General features: G+C 39.3%; 1 pseudogene; it reads left to right on the forward strand.

Annotated features, from left to right (window-relative positions):
- The first annotated feature begins 452 nt into the window (after positions 1–452).
- LOC119543646 lies at positions 453–1,560 on the forward strand (annotated as a pseudogene).
- The last annotated feature ends 14,124 nt before the right edge of the window (positions 1,561–15,684 follow it).

Genomic DNA, 15,684 nt, shown 5'->3' on the forward strand with positions numbered 1-15,684 from the left:
CATGAATATGCACATCCAAGAAGCCCAGAAGAACACCAAACAGGATAAACCTGAAGGAAAATTCACCCCATCACAAGGAGAGAATTCTGAAAGCTGCAAGAGAAAAGCAACATGTTATGTACAAGGGAGTCCCAATTAGACTGAGTGACTCTTTCTCAGTATTCATGGAAACATGAAGGCAGTGGGCTGAGATGCTTAAAGTACTGAAAGAAAACAACTGTCAACCAAGAATTTTATATCTGGCAAAACTTTCTTTCAAAAATGAGGGAGAGATTAAGACATTCCCAGATAAGCAAAAGCTGTGGGAGTTCATTACCAATAGACCTCCCTACAAGCAATGCTAAAGTGAAGGACACTAGACAGTGATTTGAAGCAGCATAAAGAAATAAAGGGCTCTTTGCTCCTTCCTGCTCAACAGACAGCCTCATCTTATCATGCGTCCCTTAGACATGATGGTGAAGGTCAGAATAAATGGATTTGGCCATATTGGGCATGTGGTCACTAGGGCTACTGTGAACTCTGGCACAGTGCAAGTTGTTGCCATCAATGACCCCTTCATTGACCACAGTATGTGGTCTACCTGTTCCAGTATGATTCCACCCATGGCAAGTCCAAAAGCACCATCAAGGCTAAGAAAAGGAAGCTTGTCATTAATGGGAATCCCATGACCACCTTACAGGAGTGAGATCCTGCCAGCATCAAATGGGATGATGCTGGTGCTGAATATGTTGTAGAGACCACTGGTGTCTTCGCAACCCTGGAGAAGGGTGGGGCTCACTTGAGGGATGGTGCCAAAAGAATCATCATCTCTGCCCTTTCAACAGATGCCCCCATGTTTGTGATGGGTGTGAACCATGAGAAGTATGACAATTCCTGCAAGATTGTCAGCGGTGTATTTCTGCACCAACTGCCTGGTCTCCTGGCCAAGGTCATCCATGACAATTTTGGCACCATGGAAGGACTCATGACCACCGTCCATCCCATCACTTCCCCCTAGAAGACTGGGGATGACCCCTCCAGGAAAATGTGGCCTGACAGCCATGGGACATCCCTGCATTTACCAGTGCTGCAAAGGCGGTGGACAACATCATCCCAGAGCTGAATGGGAAGCTCACTGGCATGGCCTTCCATGTCCGCATTCCCAATATGTCCATCGTGGATCTGACCTGCTGTGTGGAGAAAGCAGCCAAATACGATGACATCACAAGGTGGTGAAGCTGGTGTCAGAGAGTCCCTTAAAGAGCATACTGGATTACACTGAGGACTAGGTTGTCTCCTGTGATTTTAATAGTGACACCCACTCTTCCTCCCTTGATTCTGGGGCTGGCATTGCCCTCAGTGACCATTTCATCAAGCCTATTTCCTGGTATGACAACGAATTAGGCTACAGCAACAGAGTGGTGGACTTTATGGTCCACATGGCCTCTAAGGTATAAGAGCCCTCTAGACCACCAGCCACAGCATGAGAGGAAGAGATAGGCAGTCGGCTCCTGGGAAGTCCTAGCTCCAGCTCTATCCCCCAACACTGAGAATCACCCTTTCTCTACTGCTTCCATCCTAGACCCCCTGAAAAAGAGTAGAGGCTCGGATGGTACCTTGTCATGTGCCATCAATAAAGTACATTGTACCCAGAGAAAAGAGGGAAAGAAGGGAGAGAGAGGGGTGGGGGAGGAAGGAAGGGAGGAAGGAAGGAACTTCCAGTAAAGGCTATATGTTCACCATAGCTCTAGAGCATCTATGAGATTGCAATCTGAGCCAGAATGAACATGTGTAACCACCTCATCCTGCTGATGACATGAATACAGAGACACTTTGTGCCTTGTGAATAAATATATATCCCCAACCACTACATTCCTATACCCTTGGTTCCAAAGTCACTTAGACCTGACCATAAAAAATTAAAAAGTTACTGAAAAGTAAGTCTTATCTTACCTAAGAGAAGTGCCAATGGAAACAGAGCCAGATTCTGAAACACATTTTGTTAACATTTTGGATAAGTAAACATTTCTTACTGGTAGAATCTGTTAGATTCAATTTGGTATTTTACTTTGGGATTGAGATGATTTATTTTGTTTAATTTATTATTTGTATTATTTTTTGTGACAGGATTGTAACAGCTGACATTTATGACCAGACACTTGCTGAGCATTTTTCCCATATTAATTCATTTAAAATGAATTACAAAAATCCTATGAAGTAGGTACCATTATTGTCTCTTTTATTTACAGTTAAGGAAACTGAGGCTGAGAGATTAAACAAGACCACAAAAGTAGAAAGTGCCAGAGCTAAGCTCAAGCCCAGGTAGTCTGGACCAAAGTTGGGCCCTGTGCCAGTTTGGATATATTATGTCCCCCCAAAGCCATGTTTTAATCCAATCTTGAATATTTGGATTAGGTTGTTTCCATGGAGATGTGACTCACCAACTGTAGGTAAAACATTTTGATTAGCTATTTCCATGGAGGTGTGGACCCACCCATTCAGGGTGGGTCTTAATTAGATCACTGGAGTCCTTTAAGATATGCTTGGGCACCAATAGAGATGCTAGGAGCCTACTGAGATGCTTGCTGATGCTTAGAGATGGTTGGAGATGCAGATAGAAGGATGTTTGAAGATGCTAAGCTAAGAGATGAAGCCCAGAGTTTGCCCCAGAGAAGCTAAGAGAGACCCAGAGACATTTTGGAGAAAGTCATTTTGAAATGCAACCTGGGAGCAAAAGACCAGCAGACACCAGCCACATGCCTTTCCAGCTGACAGAGGTGTTCCGGACACCATCGGCCATTCTTCAGTAAAGGTATCCTCTTGTTTTTGCCTTTGTTTAGACACTTTTATGGCCTTAGAACACTAAATTTGTAACCAAATAAACCCCCTTTATAAAAGCCAATCCATTTCTGGTATTTTGCATAATGGCAGCTCTAGCAAACCAAAACAGGCCCTTATCCACTACTCAATACATATTCTAGTTTTGGGAGATCCAAACAACACATGAGAATTAGAAGAAAAGCATAAAACTACCCTATTAAGATTCTAATTGAGGCTGCAATGAATGTGTAGGATAATTTGAGAATAGTTGACATCTTTTAAGTATTTTATTTTAATGTTTCCTTTAGGAACAAATGTGTGCCTCCATTTATTTAGACCCCCCCACACACTTTTTTTAATCCATGAGTAAAGTTTCATGATTTCCTCCTTAAAGGTTTGCATATTTCCACTTAAGTATATTTCAATACATTTTTGTTGTTGCTATTGTTACTGTTGTCAGTGGTAGCATTTTTTTTTTTCATTTTGTAATTATAATAGTAATAGCTGGTTTATAAGAAAGCAATTGCTTTCTATATACTGCCCTTATATTCAACTAACTTGGTGAACTCATCACCAGTTTTTAATAGATTAGCTTGGATTTCCTTGATAGTTCATCAACTATCTTTAAATAATGGATAGTTCATTTTTTTTTTTAATATGGACTTTTCTGATTTCTTTGTCTTGTTTTATGGCACAGTTTAGGGTCTCTTGTGCAATATCATATTATAGCAGTGATAATTTGCCTCCAAATTTTATTTTTTACTTTAAAGAGAACTTTTCTAATAATTCCAGATTAAACAAGTCCTGATTTTAGCACAAAGCCTCATGTCTGTAAACAGATATATACTCATTGTTGTGTTGCTCAAATCCTCTGTATTTACTTTTCTTTTACAATTATACTTATGAATTTTACACTTTTTGTTTACAATTAGACCTATGAATTTATGAGAAAGGTGGACTAAAGACACTATATTGGATATTTGTCTATTTTTCTTTGTATTTTGATCTGTTTTTAACATATATATTTTGATGCTATTATGTTAAGTATCTTAAAGTTCATAACTTATTCTGTTGGTCAATTATACCTTTTAACTAAAGAAAAATCCATTTTGCCCCTTTTGTTGCTTTTTACCTTGAGAGTTATCTTATCTATCATTAATATTACAACACCATTCGAGTTTGGTGTATTTTGGTATATCTTCTTCTACCCATTTATTTTCAACTCTGGTTAATTTTCTTTCAGATGATTCCTTTTGCATGTTTTGTTTGTCTTGTTTATACCCTGAAAACTTTTGTTTTCTAGTAGAGTTTAATCCCTCCTACTTATTATGATTATTTATAGTTTGGACTTGTCCTATTCAAATTTTGAACATTTAATTTGGGTTTTCAGTTACCACATTAACTAGTTATATGCCTAATTTATATACTTACAGTGGATACCTATAAAGCTTTAATGCTCTTATTTAATGTTATCTCCTGTATTAATGTCTGCTTTTAATCAGTATCTGTAGCCTTCCCCATAACAAAACAAGCACCTAAGTAAACTTTTGCTTGCATCCTCCCTTCCTCAGTCACCTTTCCAGTTAGGCATATGCTACTAAACCAAAAAATAAATAGTAAATGGCATTATGCAATTAAAAGAAAAAAGCTAAGTAAGGCCTGAGGCTAGTAAAGGTCAGGGGAAAGAGGAGGAAGGAGAGCCTTCCAGGAGAAGAGAACGAGCAAATGTCAAGGACCTGAGGTGAGAAGAGATTGATTGTTCCCACAGATTTTGAGACGAACAACAACGTGAAATGATCCAAGGGAAAGTACAATGGGAAGTGAATCAGAGATAAGGAAGAGGCAATAATGCAAGGCTAGAGACTGCTTCAAGCATTTTAAATGTTTATCCAAAAAAGCAAGTTGACGCTGTCAATAAGCAAGGACATGTTGTGGCTGCTTTGTAGAGAATGGACCCCTCAGGGTCAGGTTGAAGTGGATGATCTTGTGCATACTGGAGTTCAGGGATTGAGGCATGTGAGGGCTAGCATACAGGTGGGATCAGAGAGGAAACTCACTTAGAGGCATCACCATCTTCATCAACTCGTGATCAGCGTATCCACTGCAACTCACAACCAAATAAACAATGAATTAATCCAGATTGGGGAAAGAGAGACTTTTCTCAGAGATTGACTTCCAGAAGTCAAACAGAGTGGTCCTTCTTTTAAATGCATATTTTTTTGTTGTTTTGTTTTTTGTTTTTAATTTTCCTGCATTTTAGAAGAAGATTGCTGGGTGGGGATTCTTTGCCACCTCCCCTATCAAGTATTAAGGTTGCTTGGGGGAGTGCATGCCTGAAGATTGGCTTGTGACAGAAGAGAGGAATGAGTCTGGTAAGGGAGAATAAATGGTTGCTTCCAGCAGTTACAGTGATAAATCAGGAGTGAAGGGCATCGTACCAAAAGGGGGTCCCAAACCAAGGGAGGAGCTTGAGCAGGTCGCTCAGAGCAGCCCTTGCTGGTAGGCCATCAAGATAGCTGACCACCCTCTGGCCTTGGGCTGGTTATCCTGGAAGTGGTTACACCAAGGTTCAAAAATTCTAATGCTTCAGGGTCCAGGCAGGTGTTGGTAGAAGTGAGGGCGGCCAGAAGGAGGGTCAGGCAAAGTGGAAAGCCCACGCCCTGTCAGAAGGCAGTGGACAACTCTTGCTATGCAGGAATTCAGGTCTCTTGGTGCCAGAGCCTCCCTTTTTCTTCAAGAGAATTCTGAAATCTGTATTTATATCTGTTTGTAATTAATTTTCTGCAGGCCATATCTGACCTGTGGGCTGCCAATTTGAAACCTTTGATGTGAGAGGCTATTTTAGTTGTGTGTTGCATTCAAATATGAAGTTCAGGGATATTAGGTACTGTAACTCATTAAGGTATCTCATTACCTAGGCAAGTCAGGAAGATCTACTATCACAGTCTTTTTCAGTCAAGACTGCCCTTTGTTTGTAAAGGCAGTGACTACTGGAAGCATTTGGAAGTTTCCAGTGCTTCTTGGAAGAGTCATCTGTGCTTATTCCTCATAATCTGTCTACCCAAACACTTGGCTTGCCTAAGACCCCTTGTACTTCCTGCTTGCTGCTTGCCAAATTGGTCAGCCTCTGTGCTGCTTCAGTGGCCGTCTTGCTCAGCTGGGCACAGACTTCATAAACACATCCTGCAGAAGCATTTCTTGACCACCCTGTTTGCATTGTACCACCCCCGCCTACTTTGGTCTTCTCTAAACATAGAGAGGCAGAGGATGTCAAGCTAGAAGAACCTCTTAGAGATTATCTTGTCAGATATGAAAAGAAAGAAATCATGGGGCTGGAGGGCTGGGGGGGTGTTTGCCCAACACCATTTCTCCCTAGTAGCTCCCCAATTTCCTTTATAGGGCAGATCACCAGGTGCTTGGTTCTTGTCAGTTTCCAAACCCAATCCTCCAATCTCTCAAACATCCGTGAGTCTTGCAATATCCTTCCAATAAATTCCCTTTGCTTAAATTAGTAGCAGTTAGTTTCCATTATTTGCTTGAAATTTAAGAACTTCAAGTGATACACAAGTCCAGAGATTCAGAGTAATTTTCCTAAGATCTTAGAGAAAGTAAGAAACAGGCTACCGGCTGAAACCCAGTTTTAACCCCTTTTTTCAGAGCCCTTTAATTGTAACACTGCAAGCTGCAAGCGCTGTTTCGTTTAACAGCTATAATGCTTACCAGATATTTCCTATGTTAGTCTGTTTTAAGGGCAATTTAGCAAATGTCTCCGATTTTTAAATGTGTCTGAGAAATTCACGTCATTTAATCTCCATTATCTTAAAATAAGAAATATTATTAAAAAAACAAAAATTGACTTAGTTACTTGCAGTTGGGATGACTATTTGCAAGTTGGTAGATTGATCAAATCCACAGAGAATATTGGCTAAGGGCAGATAGTTATGTGGTTAAGATCTCTAGGTAGCCTGGTGGTCCAGGTGCCAGGGTCAGATGGCTGGCTGTGAATCTTGGCTCCTACCCTCACAAGCTATGTGAACTTAGACAACTAACTTAGTGTGTAGAGAGAGCATTGACCAGAAATCAGGAGACCTGACTTGAGAATGAGCTCTTCCACCTCACCTGTTTCTACATCTATAAAATTGGCAGAGTTGGTAAAGCTTGAATTTAAAAAAAAAAAAAAAAAATGCATATTGTAAACTGTAGAATGCTATGGAATGATCTTATTATGGACAGATCAGGAGATATATGGTTTAATGACTTTTTTTACTCATTACTTGACTTAAACATCCAAAACACATCCTCTTCTACACAGAAGTTATCCTGGGTCCCGGGTGCTTACTCTTATAATGCTTCCATAGCTCAAAATATTTTTTTTTTTTTTAATTGTACTTTCGATTGTTTACAGTACCATTACATAGTTGTACATTCATCACCTAAATCAATCCCTGACACCTTCATTAGCACACACACAAAAATAACAAGAATAATAATTAGAGTGAAAAAGAGCAATTGAAGTAAAAAAGAACACTGGGTACCTTTGTCTGTTTGTTTCCTTCCCCTACTTTTCTACACATCCATCCATAAACTAGACAAAGTGGAGTTTGGTCCTTATGGCATTCCCAATCCCATTGTCACCCCTCATAAGCTACATTTTTATACAACTGTCTTCGAGATTCATGGGTTCTGGGTTGTAGTTTAATAGTTTCAGGTATCCACCACCAGCTACCCCAATTCTTTAGAACCTAAAAAGGTTGTCTAAAGTGTGCGTAAGAGTGCCCACCAGAGTGATCTCTCGGCTCGTTTTGGAATCTCTCTGCCACTGAAGCTTATTTCATTTCCTTTCACATCCCCCTTTTGGTCAAGAAGACGTTCTCCATCCCACGATGCCGGATCTACATTCCTCCCCGGGAGTCATATTCCACGTTGCCAGGGAGAGTCACTTCCCTGGGTGTCTGATCCCACGTAGGGGGGAGGGCAGTGATTTCACCTTTCAAGTTGGCTTAGCCAGAGAGAGAGGGCCACATCTGAGCAACAAAGAGGCATTCAGGAGGAGACTCTTAGGCACAAATACAGGGAGGCCTAGCCTCTCCTCAAAATATTTTTAGAAGGTCTCCTTTGGACTTGCCTTCAGAGTCTGTGGCACATTCTTTAAATATCTTCTTTGGTACCAAATCTTGGCCTTTTGTGGGTAGATTTGACTTTTGGACTTGGCCAAAAGTCATTTCTTCAGAACCAAGTTCAGTGAATAAAATGGCTGATCAGCCAGGGCTACACATTTTGATCAAAAGCTCTGTGTGACTGTAAAGTAATTTTATATAACATATAAACTGCCTCTGACCATGGTTCTAAAAAGGAGTTCTAGAAACATTTTATTCAGTGGCCCCCTCATTATATGTATAATTTCAACTGAAAATATATTTCATAGGGTGATATTTTCCATACAGTGCTGGAAATAAGGATGGATTTGGTGGGATTTCACCCTAGTCTCCCCACTGCCTGCAAAGAATGAGTAGTTTATTTCAAATGTGACCACCAATTTGAAAGTTAGAATACCCCACACACACATGCGCGCGCACATACACACACACACCACAATTATAAAAACAAATTCCAGGTGGACAACAAATCTCCAACGTAGCATAAAATCCATAGGCTTTGTTGTGGCTGACAAAGTTCTCTGTGTTCTGGTGCCTGCCTCTCTCTCTTTTCTCTCAGTGCAATAGTCACATCAGCCTTCTTGCTGTTCTTCACACACAAGGCCATTCCCACCTGCATCTCTCCCAGGACATTGCCTCTAATCATTAGTTACTTGAGAATCAGTTTAAACCTCACCTCCTCAGAGAAGCCTTTTCTGCCTTCCCAATCTGAGGTAGCCTGCCTCCCCCATCACTCTTGACTATCTCACTGTATTTTAATTCTCTGAGGAAATGTCTTCTTTATTTATTGCTTCATTGGAATTGTTTCTCTCTCCCAACTAGAAAACATCCCCTGCCAGAATTTGAAGGGGAATTGGCACATAATAAATGCTCAATAAATATTTGTTCAATGAATGAATGAATGTGTCAAATAACACAAGCCAAAACTATAAATATATTAGAAGAAAATTTAGGAAAATATTTGTATAATCTCTAAGTGAGGGATACTTTCAAAAGTAAAACAAATAACACATAAACCATTAATGGGAATATTTGGCTATATGAACAATGAACTTTCCACTGGCTAAAGATTTTAAACAAATTACACATTAGACAAAAATATTTACATCACATATGACAAAGGTTAATATCTCTAATAGTCAAAAATAACACACAAAATGATTTTTTAAAGGCAAATAATCCAATACAAACACTGACAAAGGGTAGTAACACAAACTCCCTATCAAGAAAATTACAAATAGATAATTAACAATGAAAAGAGGCTCTTCATTGCCAGTAGTCAGGGAAATGCAAATTAAACAAAGAAGTACTATTTTTTCACCCATGAGATTTGGAAAAGTTTAAAAGAGAAAAGTGCTGATAAGTGTATGGAAAAATGGACATGCTGCACCCCACTCCTGAGAATGTGACTTGCCACAACCTCCTGGAAAGCTATACAGCACTATCTATTAAAATTGAAAATTCATATACATTAGATGAGGTCTCCATTGCAGTGAATCCTAAATAAATAAAAGTTCTGCTGTTGGAGAAATAGAGAATATGATCATGAAGGTTGTTTAAAAATTAGAAGATTTAGAAGGATATCCTTTATTTCAAGTGCCTCTGTGGCCAGATAAATCCCAGGGGTTCTCTTAGCTTGGAAGAAGGGGAGACTGGCTCTTGATGGGCAACTAGCAATCTCTTCTGCATGTCTGCATTAACCTTGGAGGGACATATGACAGAGATTAATATTCATACTTCCTCCATAGTGCAGTACCTGCATTTTATTCAACTGCCAATGTGCCCAACCAAAAGACTACAGTTTTCAGTCTTTCTTGCATTGGGTGTGGCTGTATGATTAAGTTGTGGCCAATGATATATAAGTACAAGTAGTTGGATTGAACTTCTAGAAAATATCTTTAAAGAAGGCTGACTCAACCAAGAGGAATGCCATTTGGTTTTTGCCCTCCACCTTCCTGCCTCAAACACAGGTGAGGTGATGGGAGCTTCCCAGCCACCATGGATGATTGACCTTGAGAATAGAAGCCATATCCTAAGGCAGGTGGAGCAGAAAAATTGGAGCCCAGGTCTCTCATGACTCGGATTGCCATATAACCCTGGACCGTCCACCTCTGCCCTTATTTTACATACAAGAAAAATAAATCCTTAGTGCTTAAGCCAGTGTAATTGGGGTTTTTGGTCGCATGTGGATAAAACTAATTCTCATTGATAACACCATGATATAATGTTAAATGCAAAAAGCAAGTTGCAAAATAATATCAGAAGGATATAAACTCAAACACTTATATTTGACGTAAGGCCAACTTAGGTATAAATAAAAGGGACTGGAGAGGATCACATTAAATTGGAAAGCCTGGGCAGCATAAATAACTTCATTATCATTTCCACCAATGGACTCAGATCTTCCAGTTTTTCATGTTAAATTTTCCCAATGTTTTGCAAACAAAACATTTTACAGGCTGTATCGAGATTGCAGGCCATTAGTTTGTGACCTTTGAGATTTGTAGTATAATCTAATATTTGCAGGGGAGGGTAAACCTGGTGCAGGGTAGAGGAAGGAAGATGGGCCGAATAAGTGTATTTTTATATGTGGTATAAGCATAGGGAGGTGATGAAAAGGCTGCACACCAAACAATGGAAATCTAAGAAGGATGAGATTGGAGGGGGAGAGTATTGACTGTTTCATTACAACTCTGTATTGTCTCTCATTATAATGAGATTTTTAAAATCTAATGAGGTAGGGGGAGAAATTGCTGAGAAGTTACAGTGACTGAAAAGTCAGTCAAATGGATTGATCCAAGGTCAATTGTAGAAAACTTTTAGAATAATTCAGTCAGAGCAAATTCAATCTGTCGGTCAGTAATTTAAGCATTAATACCCAAAACTAGAATACACAAATTTGAGAGGGAAAACACAGGTAAATTGTAGGTTGTGGTGACTTTTGTTAGTGGAAGTCATATGTAAACATGTGTACTTGCCAGTTTAGAGAGAAAAAGATGTTCCAGGAAATAGTACGTTGATTACTTTTTAAATAAAAGATAGAAGAAAGTGCATTCTTAGTTCTTCAAAGTATGGCCCAATGTACACATTGCATTTAGTTTAGCACATCATGTTCTTATTAAAATTGGTTCTAGTTTAGAGCAGCTCAGATTTTTAAATATTCATTGCTTTTTCTACTTCTGTCTCAGGCATCACCATCCTCTTCAAAATGCTTATTTGAAAAATGTGCAAGTTTCTTACTTCAATCTAATACTGCACAGTTGGTTCCAGTTTGATGAGAAGAAACTGGATTGTGAATATGTTTTTTGTGACACATCATCTGTTTTCATCCTTTTGAATATTTGACAGCCTGTGATATTTCTTGCATTTCTGAAACAACTCTCCCAATTATAGAAAAAGCTAATAATGATAATATAATAAATAATGAATTATTTGACTAGGGTTGATCTACATCAAAGTTTAGCAAATTTTCTTCCCCAACCCCACCCCTGAACCCTTTGCTCACTTACTATATGCTGTTGTAGCATTTAGGCCCAGGGAATTATGATCCTTAAATAGCAGTCAATTTCTCTAAGAGCATATCTATGCTTTTTTATAGAACAGTAATTTTGTGGAAGGGATTTAGTTTAGCTCCCTAGTTTAGCAAATGAGGAAACTAGGATATAGAGAAGTTAAGTGATATATTTAATGTCTCACAATAAAGTAGTGGAGCTCCTAAAATGACTTAAATATATCTCTAGAGAGTCATAGAATGTGAAAGCTACACAATTCTTATTAAAAATTTAGGAAATTTGATGTTGCAGGTACAATCTGGCCTAATGTCCAAATGATCAAGATACTTTGGTAGTAAATGAGAGAAACCAATCTCAAACCAGTTTAAGAATTACAGCTTTTAGAGTGGTTGGAATTCAAATAAGAATACATTCCAGGGGGTTAATTAGATGCAGCCATGGCTGGATGCAAAGGCTCAAAAATTCATTGGAATCTGCCTCTCTTTTTCTCTTGGCTTTGCCTGCCAACACGTTGGCTTCATTCTCAGGCAACCTTATTCTCATGGTGGCAAAGATGGTTTCTGCTCTAACAGTTTATCAACTCTAGTGCAAAGAGTACACCTCTTTCCCAGTGGTCCCAGTGAAGATCCTGGAACAAACTCTCTTTAGTTGGCTTAGACCAGGTGTTCTTTCTGAACCCAGCACTGTGACTCCAGTTGCCAAGCCTGGGTCATATTGCTTCCCCACTTCCAACCATCCCCACCAGAAAGAACCACATGGACAAAAAGTGGAGAAGGGATGGTCAGAAAGGAAAAACTAAATGTTTATTACTCAGAGAGGGAGTGAGGAATGTAAGGCAAGCAAAAACAAAAAGTCTACTAAAAATGCCATTTACATTTACATTGTACTATAAACTAACATAACTAATCACTAATTTTTTGCTTGGTGGTTGGGGGTTCGTCATTTTCATTTAAAAAGCAAAAACAAACAGAAGAACACTAAGGAAGTGGATACTGTAAAAGCAGGTAACAAAAAATGCACTGGCAAAATCATTGATGTAACAAAAAAATGATCATTGAGCATGTGTATTTAAATTGTCAGTCCATAAACGAACACAAAGCCAAATAAAAATGAAAATATCAGACATCTGTCAGACATTACATTAATCTAAATGTTTAATGATTCCTGCACTGGGAAAGTAAGCATTATACTTTTGCAGCAGCATTTCTTTATTTTGGTTTCCATTTCATCCCAAATACTGATGAACTTGCCCTAGCAACACTTAATAGTAGTCTTTTGGAAGGTATATAATTATTAAGTTCATAAAGTATAATGGTCTCATACACTGCCCAACCTTTATCATAGTGTAACTAGCATTCTGGTCATTCATTTGTCAATTTGTTCATTCATTCATATGTGTTATGTGCCAGTTGTGAACCAGGAACAGGGCTGGACGCTAAGATTAAAGAGATGAATAATATGCAGTCCCACCCCTTGAGGAAGTCAAAGTGCAGGAAGGGAAACAGACAAGTGAAAATTTAAATATACTGTGAGAAGGTATTTACACAGGGCTTTAGAAGCAGAAGAGGACACATAGCTCACTCAGTGGAGAGATGGGTGGGGGGAGACTTCAAAGAAGAAGGATGCGGGACTATGTGCAGGGCAGAAAAGGGAGTGAAAGTCAATTCTGGAAGGAATAACTTGTGCAATGACACAGATGCTTAAAGAGCTCTGGGCATTTAAGAAATGGTTGGGTGGTATGGGATGTATACAGAGGAGGGTCTGTGTGAATGACTTTGTGTGCCGAAAAGTTTGGACTTTACCTAGCAGTTCCACAGCCCTGGTCCCCCAACCAGAACCAGGCTGACTGCAAGAGCTAACTGGAGAACTTGTTAAAAACACAGATTACCCAGACCTCACCCCTGGTTTGAAAGAAATCTGTGTTGTTGGTGGTGGTGGTGTTTAAGAAAAACAACTCCCTACATGATTCTGGAGCACACCCAAGTTTGAGAACCACATCAGGGTATTGGGAAAGAAAATAACCTGTTTTGGAAAGATAACTTTTGGCAGTGAAAGTGGCATTAGAGGAAGTTAAAACGAGAGGTGGTGACACCTGATAGGAGACAGTAGTGATAGAACAAACAAGAAATGGCAAGCGCCTGCACTATAGAAGAGGCAGTGAGTGGGGGTGGAGAGGAGGCGAGCGTTCAGAGACATTTCTGAGAAATATAATCCACAGGATTAGACAATCTGTTTGATGTGGGACATGAAGGGGTGCAGGCTCTAGTTTGCAAAGGGTGCCCTTGAGAACCGGGAGTGAGAGATAAGCAGGAAGCATGGCTGCATTACAACAGCGTGAGGTTAGTTCAAGGTGAGAGTTCAGGCTGGGGCTTGACGTGGATGGATGGGAGGCCAAGGCTTGGGTTGGGCTGTCCAAGATCCAGAGGCACACATCTGGGAGCCCTGAGGTTCAAGACTTGCTGATCACCCCTCACCTAGGGACACTTCCCTCCTTTGTCCCGCCTGTAATTCTGTGCCTGTCATTTCTCTTAGTCCTTGTAGTAACCACTCCTTGAAGCCAGAAACAGGTTTTTCTATATGTTCTCTAGCTTACCCTAGTGCCTGCACATATTTGATGCTCACTAAACATTATTAAGTGAGTGAAATTTATTAATTACCTAAATAATTATGGCTACAGCAGCCTCATTGTATCTGTATAGTCTTTTGGCCTCATTTTTTGGTGATAATTATATAAACTTGTATTTCTGTAATTCTACATGCCTCCATCATCACTCTCCAAAATGCACATTTTTATGATGAGTAAGAATAAGCAAAATACGTTACTTTCTTCCAAACATTAAGATGCCTGTGTAATTAGTGAAGCCGGAATCTCCATAATAATTTAGTTTCCACCAAAAGCACTTCAATGAACAAAAAATTATTTTTAAAACTTTCAATCTAATTAATTAAAGCCAGAAAGATTAAGTTTAGAGTGTTATGATTACTTCTGAAGTATCTGTTTATCTAAAGTACCTATTATCTTTTTTTCATAAGGTGCTACCTGGAATAAATTAGACATGCTTTGCCCAAGCCCCAAAGGAGTCATTGCTTTGAATGATGAACAAATAATAAAAGCACAGAAGATATATGACTAACTCATCAGTTACATCAGTCTTTCATGTATTCATTGATCAGATGATTCCTTTCTAGTTTATTCCCCATTACCTTTGCCTTTATTACTACATATAAAGTAAGTGCCCTCTGAGTACTGGACAAGAATGTCCTATTTATAGAGATTTCAAATCATCAGAAAACTCAAATAGTTGTAATTTTTCTTTGTAATCTACACTAATGACAAAGAGACCAATGAGAAGTAAGCAAGCTATCATAGGTGATTTTGAAATACAATTTCAAAGCAGATGTGGCAGTTAACTTCAGATAACCAAAAGATGTAAAATGATAAAGATATTGGGAAAAATAAAGGAAAATCTTTTTTGTATTTTAATGTCTACATTTCAAACTAGTCATTTGGAATAAGTCCTATATTTGTTAGGGAATTGTACCTCTCTGAGTCTGTTTGACCCTTTGTAACTTCCCTGTGTGTGTTGATGTTCTGTCCCCTTGAGATGACCTAATTATCATGAAAATCTATAATTCCCAGTTTCCCCTGATCTCCAGGAGTCCACTCTTATGCTTCTCTGCTTATAATTTATGCTATGTTTGCACTACTCCCATATATTGCCTCAACACCTACTTATGATCCTGTTTAAAGGTATTGAATGTAATACCCATTACACCTGCCTGGCCCTGCCCAACCCCTAGTTTTGCCTTCTCGGACCTGCTTTGACCTTTTGCTACCCAAAACTCAGTATAACATACAGTACTTGCTTTAATGTGCTGGTCATTTGCCTGTTTGCTCTTCAATCCATTCCTTGCCTTTCTCTTGTTCTGCCTGCATTGCAGAAAGCAGATTCCTGCCAACTGCATTTCCCAGGCTCACTTACCCATGCCCAGGAGGAATTAGGACAGTGAAAGATGAAAGATGAAAAGTAGGAGCACTGGCAGAAGAAGAGGAGATGCCAAGGTATTTCTTACCCTCTCTCCAGTTTGGGAAGCTTCTCCATCAGCAGCTGCTTCTTCTCCACTATTCCTATTCTAGATCCAGCCAGGGATGATGGCTCCAGAGCTCTGTTAACCAGTTCCTTTTTTTAGTCTCTCCAGCCTTAGGAATGAATGGT

The sequence above is a fragment of the Choloepus didactylus genome, chromosome 9 (assembly GCF_015220235.1).
Source record: "Choloepus didactylus isolate mChoDid1 chromosome 9, mChoDid1.pri, whole genome shotgun sequence".
In the NCBI taxonomy this organism is placed as follows: Eukaryota; Metazoa; Chordata; class Mammalia; order Pilosa; family Megalonychidae; genus Choloepus; species Choloepus didactylus.